At 36.2% G+C, this 18,136-nt stretch overlaps 1 pseudogene; it reads left to right on the plus strand.

Annotated features, from left to right (window-relative positions):
* The first annotated feature begins 4,354 nt into the window (after window positions 1-4,354).
* Window positions 4,355-6,465, plus strand: LOC129502377 (heterogeneous nuclear ribonucleoprotein A1-like; annotated as a pseudogene).
* Window positions 6,466-18,136: the final 11,671 nt, after the last annotated feature.

Here is an 18,136-nt window from a genome sequence, read left to right on the forward strand (position 1 = left end):
GATTTAGGAGAGGCCTCCAATAAGAAGTGAGATTTAAGCTGAAGCAAAAAGAAGTAAAAATTAGCCAGGTACATACGAGCATTCCAGGCAGAATGAACAGCAAATCCAAAGGCTTGTGGCAAGAGGAAGTTTGTTACATGGGTGGAAGAAAAGACCAATGTGGGCCCCAGAAACAAGAAGCCCAAGATGAAACAGAAGAAATAATGAAGGGTAAATTCATGCAGAATTTTAGAGGCCATACAAAAGATGATTTTTATCTTAAGTAAAAAGGATTTTAATGAGGTGATTGGTGTTAAAAGACCATTTTCCTAAAGAAAAATATAGTATTACATTTACTTTTTCCCAGTTGTATTTGATCATGGAAACATTTTGATGAGAAATTTCCTGGGAGCAATCTCTTTGGAAAACACCCTGATAATACTTTAGAAATTCCACTCTAACCAAGGATTGTGTGCTCAGATTTCAAGTGTCAGAAAACAGTAAAAGAGACTTTACTAGTTCAAATACATTTATCAGTATCAGAAACATTCAGAAATAGGGCCACCAACATGGTTGGATTTGGGGCTCAAATGTTATTTGGACTCAGTTTCTCTTCATCTATCCAGCCCTTCCTGTCCCTGTTTTGATTTTATTCTGAGGCCCAGGAGTATGACCTCAGAAGCAGCAGGATTTTCCACTGAGGTGGCAACGTGGCTGAATCATCTTATATGTTCCAGGATTGCATGCCAGTGGGAAAGGAGTCTCTTTGACGACATTCCCCTGAAATCCCCTGCCTCTTGCTACGTTTCACTGAGATTACCATCTGGGAACCAATCACCTAGGTAACTACAGTAATAGGATATGTTGAATGGTTTAGGCCTGGGTAATCTGCAGCCTTGACTATTCAGATTCCCATATATCTAAGATGTATACTACTGAAAGGAACAATGTTGGGGAGGCAAAGAGCAAAACTCCAGTATGGGTTTTTTATTTAATTTACTATTTTAATTTATGTGGGTATAATCATGTCTGAAATGATCATGTTATTTTTCTTATTCAAAGTATACAAAGTCAATGCAATCAAGTTTCTGAAAGAGCACAATAATAATGTGCTGTTTGTTGTTTCTGGGTGGTTACAGAAAGTCGAAAAATTATGGAGTAATGAAATAGGATACTTCTGTTGTTAATATTACTAATAATTTACTTCTATGACTTTTTTTGATTCCATCTACATGAAAATTATTCTACCTAGAAAAGTGAATCACTATTTTTAAGATTTTATTTATTTATTCATGAGAGACACAGAGAGGCAGAGACATAGGCAGAGGAAGAAGCAGGCTCCCTGCGGGGAGCCTGATGGAGGATTCGATTCCAGGATCCAGGGATCACAATCTGAGCTGAAGGCAGATGCTCAACCACTGAGTCACCCAGGCATCCCCCTCTGTGTGCTTCTAAATACTATACCTTTTACTATAAGTGCCTTCTTGTATGTGTGTGTATACACATACACACATATATAATGTATATATGTGTGAATATATAGTATACGAGCCTTTACAGAAATATAAATCTTGAGGATTATAAAAGATGATTTATGGTTAGATTCTTTAATCAAAATGTTCTCTAAAGAACTTTTAAGATAGTAATAACTATTGGAATTTATAAGAGGCAGTCCAACTTCTGAGCATGTAAAATAAATTTTAGGAGTATAAAAAAGGGAAAAACTGTTCTTCTATGAGAAGATAATATGGCCTGAGTGATCAAAACAGACTGAGATACACTGTGGAGACTGCATAAAAACTACAGGTCAAGGAAAAGCTATGACCCTTACAACATCAACTAGCAACAGATTTTTAGTCTTACAGATTGTGGTTAACACTTCTGGTCATTTATACTTTGTTCCTCAATTTATGACTGTGGTCTAAAAATAGTTGGGGCCATAACAGGGCAGGAATTGTCAGAGAGGGCTTTATGGATAAAATGAGACTTTGGGGGATTTTTTTAAAAAGAGGTGCTGGAAGTGCATGGGAGAGAATCCCCGTAGAAAGTCAAATAGAGAGGAAAAAGAGTTTGGCAAATGGAATCTAATTGTTCCCACCTCAGTAATAGGTCCTTTCCCCCTCAAATCCCAAGAATGGTTCCATAGCAAATTCTTAAGGATTTCCAGATTGTTAGACAACCAATGATAGACTGTATTTTCTGATTTTATTCCAGATACTTGTATCCCTCTAAATTCTCCTCTCATCCGGGAGAAAGACTAGGACTTTATTTGCCTTTAGAAGTGAGGAGACAGGCAAGAATGCTTTTACAAAAATTATTCTTTTGAATTAGGTGTGGCAGTTTAAAAGCGGGTGGATTTTAAGCATAAATATTATATAAATGCGCTTTTGTACTTAGAAGTCATTGAGTATTAAAATTGTATATAACATATTCATCAGGCAGCTGGGCTGGCTCAGCAGTTTAGCGCCACCTTCAGCCCAGGGTGTGATCTTGGAAACCCAGGATCGAGTCCCAGGTCGGGCTCCCTGCATGGAGCCTGCTTCTCCCTCTGCCTGTGTCTCTGCCTTTCTCTGTGTCTCTCATGAATAAATAAATAACATTAAAAAAAAAAAACATATTCATCATTTGTCCTGTGTTATGTCTTTTTTTGGTTTATATACTCTTGTAGAAGTCCAAATTCATGAGTTTATCCCTAAAATCTAAAATTTGCAAAGATTTTAGATTTAGGAATCTAAAGTATCCTTAGACTTTGTAAGTAAAGGGTTTGGTAAACAACTAATTGTCACATAGCTCCATGAAATAAATGAAGCATTTTTGTAAATTCTCTAAGAATTAATTTTATTAATGTAACTTCTGCAATTATTTCATAAATTATACAAAATTTCATGTATAATGTTCTGGTAATATAAGAATTTTAAGAGCTAAGATACATTAATTCAAGTCACACATATAAATAATGGTCTATTTTCTGAATGAGTCCTGAAAAATTAAGTATTATCCCACACATATTATTTGTTTCAAATGATAGGTTCTTGGGGTGCCTGCTTGGCTTAATCAGGAAAGCATGTAATTCTTGGTCTCAGGATAGTGAGTTCAAGCCCCACATTGGGAGTAGAGATTATTTTTAAAAATTTAAAAATTCCAGGCTCCACACTCAGTAGGAGTCTGAGATTTCTCTTTCTCCCTCTCTGTCTCTTTCTGCCCCTTCCCCCCACATTCTTTCTCTCTCTCTAAAATAAATTTTTAAAAAATTTAAAAATTCAAATGATAGATTCTTGCATTCTATATATGAAAGAATACTAACATTTATATATGTTTAACTAATTATGCTAACGTGTTGCATTAGTCTAAAAATGTTTTGTTTTGTTAATTAAAAAAAAGATTTTTATTTATTTATTTAGGAGAGAGAGAGAGAGCGCAAACACCAGCAAGGGAAGGGCAGACTTTCTGCTGAGTGGGGAGCCTTATGTGGGGCTTTATACAGGACCTGAGCCTGAGATCATGACCTGAGCCAAAGTCAGACAATTAACCAACTGAGCCTCCCAGGTGTCCCTAAAAGTGTTTTTTTTAATAGATAGCCACATATTAATGCTTTGGCAATGCCATATACGATAAATCATCAGATATCATTAAACTAACATCAATGCTAAATTTTTAAAGAATTTTCCAATTAAGTTAATAACCATGAATCTAGCTGTTTAGAAACATGGCTTTTTTTTTTTAGCTTTATTGAGATATAATTGACACATAGGCATTGTATATATTTAAGATATGCAACTTGATGTTTTGATATATGTGTGTATTGTGAAATTAACACTATGCTGGAGCTAATCAGCCTATCAATTACCTCCCATACTTACCTTTTTCTCCCTTTCTTTCTTTCGTCTGTAGTGAGTACATGTAAGATATACTCTCTTAGCAAATTTTAAGTATACAGTATAGTTATTGTTAATTATAGTCATCATCTGCCATATTATTTTATTAAGACAAACTAGGAGAGGATTATGAAGAAAGCTGACTTAAACAATGGCTATATAACACTAAAGTAGAACTCAGGGATTCCATTTTTTTTTCCTTTAATTTATGTAACAATGAGGGTATCCTCTTAAAAACATAGGCTGTGGGCTAGAACATTATGTTTAGCTAATCTTCCTTGACCTCATATATAGGTAAAGCAGAAAAGGTGCATTCTTGTCCAGTTTACCTCCCCTACCTTGCAAGATTCTACATGGCATGTTCTATTCAGTTCTCTTCACAATTTCTGTGAGCTGCTGACATCCCAGCCTGGTCCTGGGTTCTAATCTCTATTAGCCATTATGTAACTAATTCCTCCTACTCTCAGTAAACCTACCTTCCCCATACACATGGCATGGAAATGGACTTAGCTACCTATGATCCAGTTCCCAGAGTCCTCAAACTAGCTGTGTTGGTGCCAAATCAAAGTAAGCTCAGCAAAGATAGAACAGTGAACTTTACTTTCACGATTGCCACCTCCTACTCACTCTCCAAATGCACTAAGTCATGCTACCTTATTACCAGAAAACACAAAAACCTGAGGGTAAATATTCTTATTTCTAAGGGCTAATGTTTTTTCTCTCCAACAACTACATTGTTTATTCCTTCCTTTCCATCTTCATTAATTAGGGTGTGCTTATTTCCTATCTTGATTACTACAATTTTATTTTATTTTTTTAAGTTCAAATGCTGGTATCAATACACTATTAATAATTGTCAGTCTTTTCATTTTGGAAAACATGACATCCTCCATCTTGGAATCTTACACTGTTTCCAATTACCCTTTTCAATGAATTCTACTTTTCTAAAGTTAGGGTGGATACACTAAAGAATGCTTATATGACATATAGATTTGTAACAGAAGTTTTTATATAGAACTAGTTAGGATACTTCCCATCATGATGGATAAAAATAATTAAAACTATCTTATTTAAAAACAACAAACCCTTTATGTATGACTGATCAAGAGGCTCAACCTGTATCAACTGAACTCCATCTTATCCTATTCTTCTTTCTCTTTGCCTTTCTCCTGTGTTAGCTCAAATTTCAGAAAGACTCTCTTCTTGGCAGTTGCCACCAACTTACAATTTATCTTTTCAGCATTCTACCCAATGATTCCAACAAATATCTTAAAATTGTCTTATTGGCTATGATTGGGACACATGTTATTCTTGAGCCCATCATCATGGCCAGGTGATTTCAGTGCTCTAATTGATCATATCTTGGTTACATGCCACCTTTTGGATCTAAAGGTAGAAATATTTTTTATAGAATTACGTGGACTGAAGTAGAAAAGCGGTGACTATAAAAAATTAGAGTTTTATTGAAACAATAGATATGAACTATATATGAAAGGAAGAAAAATATATAGGCATTATGTCAACAGGAAGTGTATATAAAATATAAATAAATAATCGTGAAGCTTGGATAGGTCGTTAGCTTACTCCTTTCTGCCCCTGGACGCCCCCGAGTAAGCATCATTAAAGTCTCCCCTCCCACCGCCATCATCTCTAAGTCAGAGTCTCCCAAAGAGCCCGAGCAGCTGCGGAAGCTCTTCATCGGAGGTTTGAGCTTGGAAACAACCAATGAGAGTCTGAGGAGCCATTCTGAGCAATGGGGAACGCTTACCCACGGTGTGGTAAGGAGAGATCCAAACACCAAGCGCTCCAGAGGCTTTGGGTTTATCATGTGCACCACCGCCCACACTGGGGAGGAGGTGGATGCAGCCATGAATGCAAGTCCACACAAGGTGGATGGAAGAGTTGTGGAACCAAAGAGGGCTGTCTCACGAGAAGATTCTCAAATACCTGGTGCCCACTTAACTGTGAAAAAGATTTTTGTTGGTGGCATTAAAGAAGACACTGAAGAACATCATCTAAGAGATTATTTTGAACAGTATGGGAAAATTGAAGTGATTGAGATCATGATTGACCGAGGGAGTGGCAAAAGAGAAGTTTTGCTTTTGTGACCTTTGACGACCATGACTCTGTAGACAAGATTGTCATTCAAAAATACCATACTGTGAATGGCCACAACTGTGAAGTAAAGAAAGCCCTATCGAAACAAGAGAAGACAAGTGCTTCCTCCAGCCAAAGAGACCGAAGTGGTTCTGGAAACTTTGGATCATGGAGGTGGTTTTGGTGGGAATGACAACTTTGGTCATGGAGGGAACTTCAGTGGTGGAGGTGGGTTAGGTGGCAGTCAAGGTGGTGGTGGATAGGGTGGCAGTGGCAATGTCTATGTGGATTTGGTAATGATGGAAGCAACTTTGGAGGTGGCAGAAGCTATAACGATTTTGGTAATTACAACAATCAAGCCTCAAATTTTGGACCCATGAAAGGAGGAAATTTTGGAGGCAGAAGCTCTGGCCCCTATGGTGGTGGAGGCCAATAGTTGGCCAAACCACGAAACCAAGGTGACTATGACAGTGCCAGCAACAGCAGCAGCTATGGCGGTGGCAGAAGGTTTTAATTACTGCCAGGAAACAAAGTTTAGCAGGAGAGGAGAGCCAGAGAAATGACAGGGAAGCTACAGGTTACAACAGATTTGTGAACTCAGCCAAGCACAGTGGTGGCAGGACCTAGCTGCTACAAAGAAGACATGTTTTAGACAATACTTCTGTGTATAGGCAAAAAACTCGAGGACTGTATTTGTGACTAATTGTATAACAGGTTATTTTAGTTTCTGTTCTGTGGAAAGTGTAAAGCATTCCAACAAAGGGTTTTTATGTAGATTTTTTTTTTTTACACCCATGCTGTTGAGTGCTAAATGTAATAGTCTGATCATGACGCTGAATAAATGTGTCTTAAAAAAAATAATCATGAAGCTCAATACATTATGACATAGTCTTGGGAACATCTGACATTAAACAGTAATTATAGAGTAATCTTTATTTTTTTAATATATAATATTTATTTTTAAAATATATATTTATTTTTTTAAATATATAATATTTAGGCTTATTTGAAGAATCACCAAAAGTAGATGAAAACATTTTCCATCAGATCTCACTATAAGTTTTTTTTTTTTTTTCCTCCAGGAATCACTGATCCCTTTCCCTCTAGAAATGGGCAGGTTACCTCAACAGCACAGGCATATTCGTAATATTCATAATATTCATAAGTCTCAGGATGTTGTCAAACTTCACAGACATTTTTTGCTATCTTCCTCTGTAATATCTTCCTAAGTGTCATTAATAGGATACTTAGCTTCTTAATATATGTACTACTAATAAAGAATTTACAACGGAAAAATCAAAATCAAAATAAATAATAATCAATATAATAAAAAATATCAACAATAAAGATAAATAATAATAAAAATCAATAATAAAGATAAATAATAATTATAAATAATAAGTTTATGATTTAAATCTCTTTCAGGTAGCGTTTTTGCCCCTAAGCTCAAAGCAAGTGAAATTCAGAGTCATGTGCAGCAGCTGCTTTCTCTGAAGTCAGATACAATCAGCAACGTCATAATTAGGGTTGGAAAAGGCAACTGCTGTAATTGGAGTGCTCAGACCGACACACAACCATATCTTGTGGAGAAGGAACTGGGTCATGAATGGTGATGGCGAATAAGAAACTCCAACTTAGTTTAGGAAGAAGATTAGTCTATAAGTCTAGAGACCTGGCTTCTGGTCCTGATTTACCAATTTGCCATGTGATATTAGCTAAGGTTTTCACCTATCTGGGCTTCAGTTTTCTCATTTTTAAGATGTGCGTGTGTGTGTGTGTGTGTGTGTGTGTGTGTGTGTGTGTGTGAGAGAGAGAGAGAGAGAGAGAGAGAGATTTCTGTTTTCCAAATTCACTTTGAAGTGCCGGGATTCTATAATCCATTAGGGTAAGGAAAGATAAAAGCACATGAATCAGATAAGCACTTTTGATAATCTACAAGTTGTGTCAATGGCAGTTGCTGTGGTGCTAAAATGAGTACAGCAGAAGGGTTCCATGCCTGGGAATAGAATGGCATCAACAACAATGACACCCAGGCTCACCAAGAAATGACTCAGGAAGCTTTCCTCCCAAATACAAATATCTCAACATGAGAAGAGAGCTGGACAGAGTTGGAGAAGGCTGGTGATTTTCTTGGCCACCTGTGAAACTCCTTTCCTGGAAACTAAATTGTTCTTTCCTACTACTAACCCTTCATCAATAGGATTGTAACAAGCAGCAACCTGTCCTCAGTTACTGGACCAGCTGTGGGTTCATGAGCCAAAGTGGACTAGCAGAGCTTTTCCTCAGAGATTTGGATGTGGCATGTAAAGAGATAAGTAACTTTCCCCTCTTGAATGGCTGACCCTATAACCCTTAGGAGATGTAACAGTCATAACTTCTACCATATGGACAAGATAAGGGGAATCTAACTATAGAGGAAGACAGAAGGATCAGATGGAGATTCAGAAATGTGAATAGATTAGAGACAGGGAGAGTCCTGCTGACTGTAAAGTCTCTCTTCCAGTTCTTCCTGAGATCCAGTGGTATTCTTGTCCTGGGGTTCTATGAGACACCCCAGTATTATTTTGAATTTCTATTAATGAATTGTTTTCCTTAAGTTCATTTGAATTAGTTCTGACTCTTACCAGCTGATGGTAGCTGGAGCCATATATGTGTTTGATTGTGAGTTAAGCTTTTACTACTTCCTATGACTATTGGGGTATTTTGGTTGATTAATTATTAGATAGTAGGTATTCAACATAGATTATTTTCTTTAATGTCCTTACATTCTTTGAAGTAGGCAATAATGTCCCTTTTTTAGAGGTGAATAAACTGAGGTTTAAAAGAGTTTCTAACTCACTCTGAGTTGGACAACTATTAAAAGTGGCAGGGATGCCTTCAAACAGACTTCTGTTAGCTGGATTCTAACTTCAACCAGTTTAGCCTCAGGTTCCTGTGTTTAGCCACTATTTCATGAGTTAGGTAAGATATGAGTTGCTAGTGGGAAATGTGATATAGAGAAAATGTACAAAATGCTAATTTTCCTAATGCTTTCTAATTTCCCAGAAAAGGAAATCAATATGGTTCTGAGTCAGGAATAGAGATAGGAGGAGAAAGTGGTCAGTGTTTAGGGAAGCCTGGTATCAAAGTTTATCTTGTTATGTCAGATTCTGTAATTCTAAAAATTGGAGACTTCATGGAATTGTTAAGGAAAGGAAATTATGTAAGAGTTAGTCATTTAGAAGCGAAGTCTGTGCATCGTTGGCTGGTATTTACCAGTGCCAGAGGTCAAGCATTAGTGGATTCTCCCTCAATGAATTTCTCCCAGGCTGTAGGACCTTATAACTTTTTTCAAGTCCAGCAATGTTGCCTTCATAAGTACTTTTAATCACAAACATTCAGTTGGCCACACATTCCTGTACAATTCCTTCATGTGTGTCTCCTAAAGAGTGAACTGAACTGTTAACTTACTTTTAAACAAAACTGAATAGTTGAAATGTCTGACTGCTTCCTATCAGTATAAAAATATGAATTTGTACAACAGCTGCAACTCATTTCAGCAGGATTAAGTTTTACCCAAAGAAGGACAGAAAAAAAATGTTGTCTGTAACAAGGGAAGACTAATGTTCTCAATGGAAAGAAATGAATATACTCACAGATTTTAATGTTGGTTAACATAAAAATGGCTTTGAAGATTAAATGAGAAACATCCTTTCTATTAGGATTAATCATATTTCCAAATGATTAGTAGTGCAGGTCATGAAGACTGTAAAATTATTAAGGAGTAGGATTCGAAGTACACTACAAAAATCCAAAGCAGTAACTATAAAATAGTTGATCAGATTTTATAAACTGTCATGCCAATTCATAAGGAATGGTAAAAATATGCCTTTGAGGTCTTTTCTCATTGAAAGTCTTTGCAATCTTTCTCCATGAATGAACTAATTGGTATCTTTTCAACTGGCCAAAGTTATATAATAATATTAAATAGATGTAAAACACTTTATAAGCACTCATAACCCACTACTGTGAATTAACAACTCTCCCAAGCATGCATGGTGATGCAGCAGTTACGGGAGTGAGGCTGGACCTCTCAGGACCTCCCTCTAATAGCTGGGCTGAGCATGGAATCCATGGTCAACACTTGCTTTTTAAGTTCATACCTGGGCATTCTCAGCCCACCTAGAGATGATCAGTTTCTTAGTAGCCAATCTGTTTATCAAATCATTCAATGAATCATTCAAGAAGCATGGCACAGAGGATGAGAGAAATTAATCAAGAACCAGCTGCTGGGTGTGAACCTTACTTAGCTGTCCCATTTGGGCATATGGCTTAACTATCATGCAGGTCAGCTTCCTGGTCAGTCATATGGAGGTAAGACTAATTCCAAACTTATGAGATTGTTATGAAAATAAAAATAAATAAATAATTTAAAAAATCCTTTGGACAGTGCCTGGCATTGTAGTCAGCACTATATAATTGCTGTGTATAAAAATGAAATTCACCATTTTTTATATTCCCCAAATGATTTTTGCCAGCAATATTTGTTATATGCCTACCAAAAGTCAGGCACTGTGGGTTTCTCAAGATTGATAAGGTATCTTCCCTCACAGAGTTTACATTCCAGGTGGAGAAGGGAGACAATAAAAAAGGTAAACAACCAAATAGCAAGATCATTTCAGATACTGATAGTTTTCATGAAAAAAACTGAGTGATGAAATGAGAAAATTTGAAGTGGGGAGATGGGGAACAAGTTTGGTCAGAGAAGCTTTCTTTAATATTTGAGCCAGGGACTGAAGGATGAGAATGGGGTGAGCCATGTGGAACACAGAGAAGAGACCCAGAAGGATGAAGGGAGGATAACCTTAGTATGCATGGAGTTTTATTAGAGGAGGGTGAGAGTACAATAAGAAATTGGAGAATCAGGCAAGGAGCTGATGATATAACCTGGGAGATCATACTAAGGAGTTCTTATTTTATTTTTTTTAATTTTAAAGAGAGTTTATGTTTATTATGGCTTTTTTTTGTTACAAGCGAATATATTTCGCTTAAACAATAGGAAAAAAATGTTGCCTATAGTCAAAACATATTCAAGGGATAAATCTGATCCATGCAGAACTGGATAATCCAGGCCTTCAATAATGATTTCAAGACAGATTGTATTTCTCCATCTCTTTATTTCATTTCACTTTGGTTCCTCTCTCAGGTAAGCTTTTACCTTAACATGAAAAGATGGCCATTAGCATCTCCATACCAACACAGTTTTCAATGACTGCACTGAAAATACCTCAAGATAACTCATTGTTTTGGATTGTCAGGAACTCATTTTGAACCAAACACTTTGCCTGTGACCTGCCTTGCCTGAGTGACTTGCCCACCTCTAGAGCCAGAGGGTGGGGTCAGTCTCACACAGGAGCAATGTAGAAAGAACAGAGATGAAGGCTTTCCTAAAGGAAAATTAACCCGCTCCTAGCAGAAGCAGAAGTCATGGATTCTGGCAAGTAAACACAGATATCTCTATCAGATATTTGACTGATGTCCACTGAAGTATTTAATCTCCATACTTCTTTATGTTTTGGCATCTAGCTCCTCTAGCATCTGTGGAGAAGGTGAATTACCATCTGTCGTTGCAGGCATAGATCCATGCATATTCCATCCTTTTGGCTCCTAAGAGAAGTTGATCTTCTCTGAGACACTTCTGGATCCTTCTGGGGACCAGAAAAACTTTCTTATTCTCTCTGATACCAAAAAACTTGGGGTAGGCACAAGCAGCCCTTCTGCCTAGACACTGTAGTACTGTCTGTTCTTCTGCAACCACCCCTGGTGTGAGGATCACAAGAAGGTTTCCTGCCTCCTTAGGCTCCAGCAGAGCCTGGGAACATATAATCTGCCTTGTGATCCTACTAAACCTCTTTTGGAATTGGGACAATGTGGAGAAGACGGCATGAGATGTTCCTTCAGAGAACTACCTAATTTGTGTTCCTACTGCTCTTCTTTCTCTGCCTCAGTCCTGATTTTTTAAAGCAACTTCAGGATAGAAAAATCAGCTCTTATATGCATTCTTCTGAACTCTGTTGGTTATATATACCAATTTGAATTTCATTAATAAAAAGGCAGGTTTCAGGAATGCAAAAATCCTTTATCATATCCTATACCCTTTGCTTAGAATTTTTAAAAGTTTGTCTTGTTTTTTTGAGAATTGACTTTTTTTTTCCTTGTTGAGTGTGACTTTCCCAAGGCAGTGACCCTAAGCCATTCATGTAAATGTCTGAATGTCCCTCTATTGATAAAACACTGTGTGTTCCAAATCTATTGTCAATCTTCCTGGGAGAGTGATGGATATATATGCACAGGGTTGATGTTTCTGAACCCTGTTTTCCAGGTGACCACTTACCTTGTTTATATCATTTCCTAAGATAGAATTTCCAAGAGCTCTTCCAATAAACAATATAAAATTCAGCTTTTGACTGTAATCAAGAAAAATGTACTGTGGCTATTTTAAGTAGAAAGGTTTACTTGGATCACATCTTGGGTTCACAGATGGAATGGCACACAGCAGGAATTTAAGTAACTTGTCACCCCCATAGCAGTAAAGAATAACTTCTGGCCCTAACTCATACCCTTGCATCCTTTACCCAGGTCCAGAGAGAGAGTATCTCATTGGCGTGGCTTAGATCACATTCCACCTATCGCATGCACAGGGAGCATGGAAAGAGGTTCTCTGATCTCTGTGACTTGGGCCATAGAAAGCAGAAGCTACTTCCCACCAATACCATACACAATGGAGAAAGGAAGACTCCTAGAATGGAGATCAAGGGGGGATTAGGAAGGAACAGAACTCCTGGACAGGTAAAATGACTCAGCCCACTGATACAATTCTAGGATTCTGTGTTTTATATAGAATATTGTTTAGGGCTAGAGATAGCACTAAGGTACTATTCGAGAATAATACTATAACCTGTTTATAAAAATTAAAAACAGAAAAACAATCCTCATCCAAATCTTTCCATTAAGAAATACCTTTTCAGACAATTTACTTCATTCTTCTTCCTATGCAAAGCTTTGGTTGTGTTATATTATGTACATAGAGGAAGAGAGCATAGCATTGATATTTAGCTCCTCTGTCAAACTGGATGATTCCTTTCTATTAACAAATAGAAAATAAATGAACATAAGAAATCTAGTTTAGAGAAGAGTCAAGGGATATAGAAAGAGCAGGATAAGAGAAAGAAATGAGAGAGTGGAGTGTGAGAAGGAAAGGAAAAGAATTTCATTTCTTTCCCTTCCCTCTCTTTGTCTCACTTGTCTCTCTCTATCCCTTTCTCTTCAACTTTATTTTATATTTTATCTTTTAAAAAGATTTTATTTACTTATTCATGATATATATATACATATACATATATATATATATATATATATATATATATATATATATATATATATAGAGAGAGAGAGAGAGAGAGAGAGAGGCAGATGGAGAAGCAGGCTACATGCAGGGGGCCTGATGTGGGACTCAATCCCAGGACTCTGCCTTGGGCTGAAGGCAGGCACTAAACCACTGAGTCACCCAGGGATCCTCTCAAATTTATTTTGATGTCAGTACCCATTCTCTGGCATCTGCTATTGGCAAAAGACGGGTGAGGTAACTTCTGCGATCTTAACTATACTCTCACCCTAACAATTACCACAAAATGACAATTCAACAATTCAACAAAAAATAAAATACCACACAGAAATTTCTGGGATCTTTTCCTCCTCTTTCCCTTAAAACTTCTGGAATCACCTTTAGTTTGTTCATTGGACTCAATTTGTGAGCATTTACCACATAAAGCTAACTTACAGTTTTTGGCTTTTTCTCAGGAGGTTTGGTAAATATTTGTCCATGCTTTGAAAATGTATTGTTTTGTATAGATTGAAATTATAGTTACATGCATGTAAACTTGCTAACAAATGTGTTTCCATTAAATTTGCACAGTCTATACCCAATGGTAAGGAAAATGTAGAACTCTGTTTCCCTAGCTTTAACTATTTCTTTCACAGAAGATCCCTTTAGATCTTAATTGGAGGTAGACCAACAAATTCATTCATTCAGCTCAGTAACTACTAGATAGATACGCCATTGGATCGGCTGCATGTTTTTCATAGGATTCAAGTTTTTTGGCTTCTTGTGATTCAAGTCACAGGAATTTTAATTTTTATTAAAAATAAAAGATAATCACCACTATCATCTTCAATAATTATTGAACACTATCTCTTAGGAACTTCACTCAGCACTAAATGATATCACATTAAATGTAGTTTCATTTAATCCTAATGACCATCTTATGACGTTACACATTATGTTATGTGTTGAGATATGTATTGTCATTGTAATTATAATCTCCATTTTATAGGCCTCATAAATAAGTTGTATGTACATGTGTTTGTATGTGTGTGCTTGTGTACTAATGGAGGTTTAATGACCTTCCATGTCTATGGGGGGATACTCAGAGTATTTCCTCCAGCCCTAGTAGCACGAACTTGAAACGTGCCACAAACAAATATTTAAATCTCCAGTTGCCTTTGAAAATTATTTAAAATGACAACATATAAAGGTAATTAAAAATATGACCCCTTGGCCTGGTGACTTAGGTTACAATTTCTATAAATTCTAATTCTCTATTTTCTACAAATTCTAATTTTCTAATTATTTTCTATATCCTCTTTTATATTTCTCATACAGATATTAGAATTTTTTCCCTTTGATTACAGTATTAATATACTTTGCACCATTTTCTGTCTTATTGTACGAGCTAGATCCTCCAGCTAAATGAATGTTGCATAGAAGCAGAAATAGCTAGAATCTTTGCTCTGTTCTTGTTTTTAAAGGAAATGTTTTAAAATAAATTTCAGCCATTACTGTATATTTTTGTTAGATTTTCATTACTAATTGTGCCTGTTATGTAATTCTTCTCAGCTACAAGTGTACATCTTATTGCCTGCCCTGTGAAAATGGAGATGGGCCCTTTAAATATTTCTCCTTTGACAGCTGGGATGAGTTAAACTTTGACAGTACAGGGCAATAGAAAGATATTGCAGGAGGTTGTCCTTCTTTCCTATCTCCATGACAAGCTGCAGTGAAATCTTTCATTCTCTCTGCCTTTGCCTTAGATCCCAACATGTTTAATTTGGGTTATAACTAATGCTTTGGCCTTACCCAAATTGTTTCTTCCCTCAGCCATATAGCCAATTTAGTTAATGTTCTAAAACATTAGCTTCAGATACTCCTCTCATTCCTTACATGATGATATTCCTGAATTTTTACCAAAGTCAAATACGTGCAAGCCATCAAAGGAATTAGATATTATAAGGAAATTCTCTTTCTGGAGGATGAAAAATTGATCCCAAATTGTTAATTACAGTCCACCTTTTAGACAGTGTTGCTAAAAATTTATAACTAACATGGCATACGTGTTCTTTTACTTTGTTCTTTTCCTTCCTAAGTACTAGTGTAGTCAATGAGCTTAGGTTCAATGAGTCCTTCTGTTCAGTCTAATGATTCCTATCTTTATCTCAAGTTTATTAAGTTCATGAGATCTTTGCTTGTCACCACTGAGGTCGGCACTTTTTGGGTAATATTAGTGTTTGTAAAATAATGAGTAAAAGGCAACAAAACTATAATTTTGTGCAAAGATGCTGACATAAATTATACAGAGAGTACTACCATCAAAAGGTAATGTTTTAGATGGCTCCAGCACATAAATTTAGAACATAGAAAGCAATTTTAGGGTTTTCAAACATAATGTCAGAATGTGAGCACTGTTTATGATTTTTTTTTGGAACCTGTATCTTCTGATTGGTGATAACCATACCAGCATGGGGTACAGTATAAATCCCATCTCCTTTTCATATTTCAATTAAATAAAACTAAATAGTTTGAGTCATCATTTAACCTCTTCCAACAATCTTCCTTTGTTCCCAGGATCTACATTTAGAACAATTCTAAGAATAATAAAAATTTTCATAGCTATTGACACTTAGGTAGTGCTTACAATGTATGCTTTGCATCTATTAATGCATTTGGTGATGACAACAACCCTATAAGTAGATATTATTGAAATACCTATTTAATATAGCAGGAAACTGAGATACAGAAAGGTCACACAGGTGGCCTCTATGGTGTGGGTGCATTACTTCAAGCTTTAGGGAGAGCAGAGCCATCAGCAAAAGGTGAAAAACTAGTTTTGTAAGTAACTCTGAAAAAGCACTGAAATGTTAAATATTTTCGGGGAGATCTCTCTAGGGATATCAAAAAGTAACAGAGCAAGACTTAGATCAACTGTAAGTCCTCCATTATGAGGGATTGGGCAAGAGATACTGAAATCTGTATTTTTATGATTAAGACTCCAAAGTGCCGACGGTTTTGTGGAGCTGAGAAACACTTTGAATACAAAGATGATCTTATCTACTATCCACGATTAGCTTTCAAGATATGCATTATTATTTCTATCTTAGATGTTTAAGAAACTGGAACTCAGAGAAATAAGTAACTTACTCAAGACCAGGATTCTTGTAAGTAGCAGAGCTGGGATTCAAACCCAGCTATTTCTGACTCTAAATTTCACATTCTCTGCACTGTGCATACTGTCTTCCTGCTAGGATGGAAAAAAAAATACTGTGGTGTCTTCTGTTTGACATATACAGGCAAAGCATTCCTTTCTCAGTACTTGGCATTTCTCATGACCTAGAATTAGAATTCATTGATATTTTTATAAAATGAAGTCCCCAGTGAAGAGTTTTATCCTTACCCAAGTTAGATAAACCTCAGTATGCTGCTACAATCTGATGATTCTCAATGTGGTTTTCTTTAGAAAGCATGAGTTCAGATGCAGTCATCACTTCTAATGTGTAAATAAATGCATGTGTATAGCACAGTTGCTCACTCTCAGTTCATGTGGCATACAGAACACTGTGAGACCTTCCATTTCCCACAGTACACAGTGCAGCCTCACAGAAGAATTTTTCAATGTTTACAACAAAATGTGTTTCCCAAGGGATTATGTTCCTCATAAATCTGTACAGTATCCTACTTAAGAAATTCTTTGAACATCTGCCTTCATTAAAAAAAATAAAAATAAAATTGTGCCTCAGTTGTGAAAGGGAGAGAGGGGGTTATATATCAGTAGAAATATAACCCAATCAGGAGAATCTGCATTAGATTAGATTCAGTTCATATCAGTTCTGATGAGATTGTAAATTTTGCTTTTATCATAAGTAATCTGATCATGCATTAGGTTTAATTTTGAACAATTTGTGATATTATAATTCAGAGGAAACTTCATTCCAAACAAGGGGGAAATGCCATTGCTTATGGCCAAAGTTAACAGTTTCACTGAGAACCTGGGTTCAGTTGTTTGCCATTTCCATGTGAGTCGGAGAAGCATATTTGATTCATTTGGACTTCTCAGAGGAGGGCGTGAATGGTTCCCGTGTGTGCTAGTTTCATCTGTACCTGATACTGTTTTTTTCTCAGCCTGGGTCAAGTTGTGAAGTGATGCCATCTTCCCTTTCTTGTGCCTAATTCTGACTGGCTAATAATCATGCAATGTTTCAGAAAATAAAGCCCTCTTGGTAGAGTTAAGAATTTAAACCCCATGCTACACAATTAGGGTTTTTACAGGAACACACAAATGTAACATTTAATTTCTATAAATGTATATTTTTTAAAAACTATATGTATAGGAGGAGGTGAGATAAAAACAAATATGTATGGGAGTCAGTCCCTTACAACTAAGCAAAAGTTTCCAAACTAACTGCCTGAAGGAAAACCAAGAATATCTTTTGCCAAGAATGTTTCCCTCTAGTATTTTAATCCCAATAAATTCTATGTGTTTCAGAAAATGAATCCATTCTTTCCTAGCATCTTTAATTTGTTGATGTCTAGGATTTTCTACATTTTAACTTTAATCACAGTATGAAATGAAACATTAGTTTTGAAAAGATATAGTTTGAGTTTTATACTTGGTTAGAATCTGAAAAGGTTGTTTTGAATATTTGAATTTTTTCTTCCCTTCTAACAATCATGAATAAACTACTGTTCTTACACAATGTAGATGATTAAACGATAAAATTAGGAAGTAAATTCAACAATGGAGTAACAGTGAAAACTCATAAGGGCTGTAGTGACACTAGACCATGGTATTTCATTGAAATGGTTGTTGCTTCTT

This window comes from Nyctereutes procyonoides, unplaced genomic scaffold (assembly GCF_905146905.1).
Source record: "Nyctereutes procyonoides isolate TBG_1078 unplaced genomic scaffold, NYPRO_anot_genome, whole genome shotgun sequence".
NCBI lineage: Eukaryota > Metazoa > Chordata > Mammalia > Carnivora > Canidae > Nyctereutes > Nyctereutes procyonoides.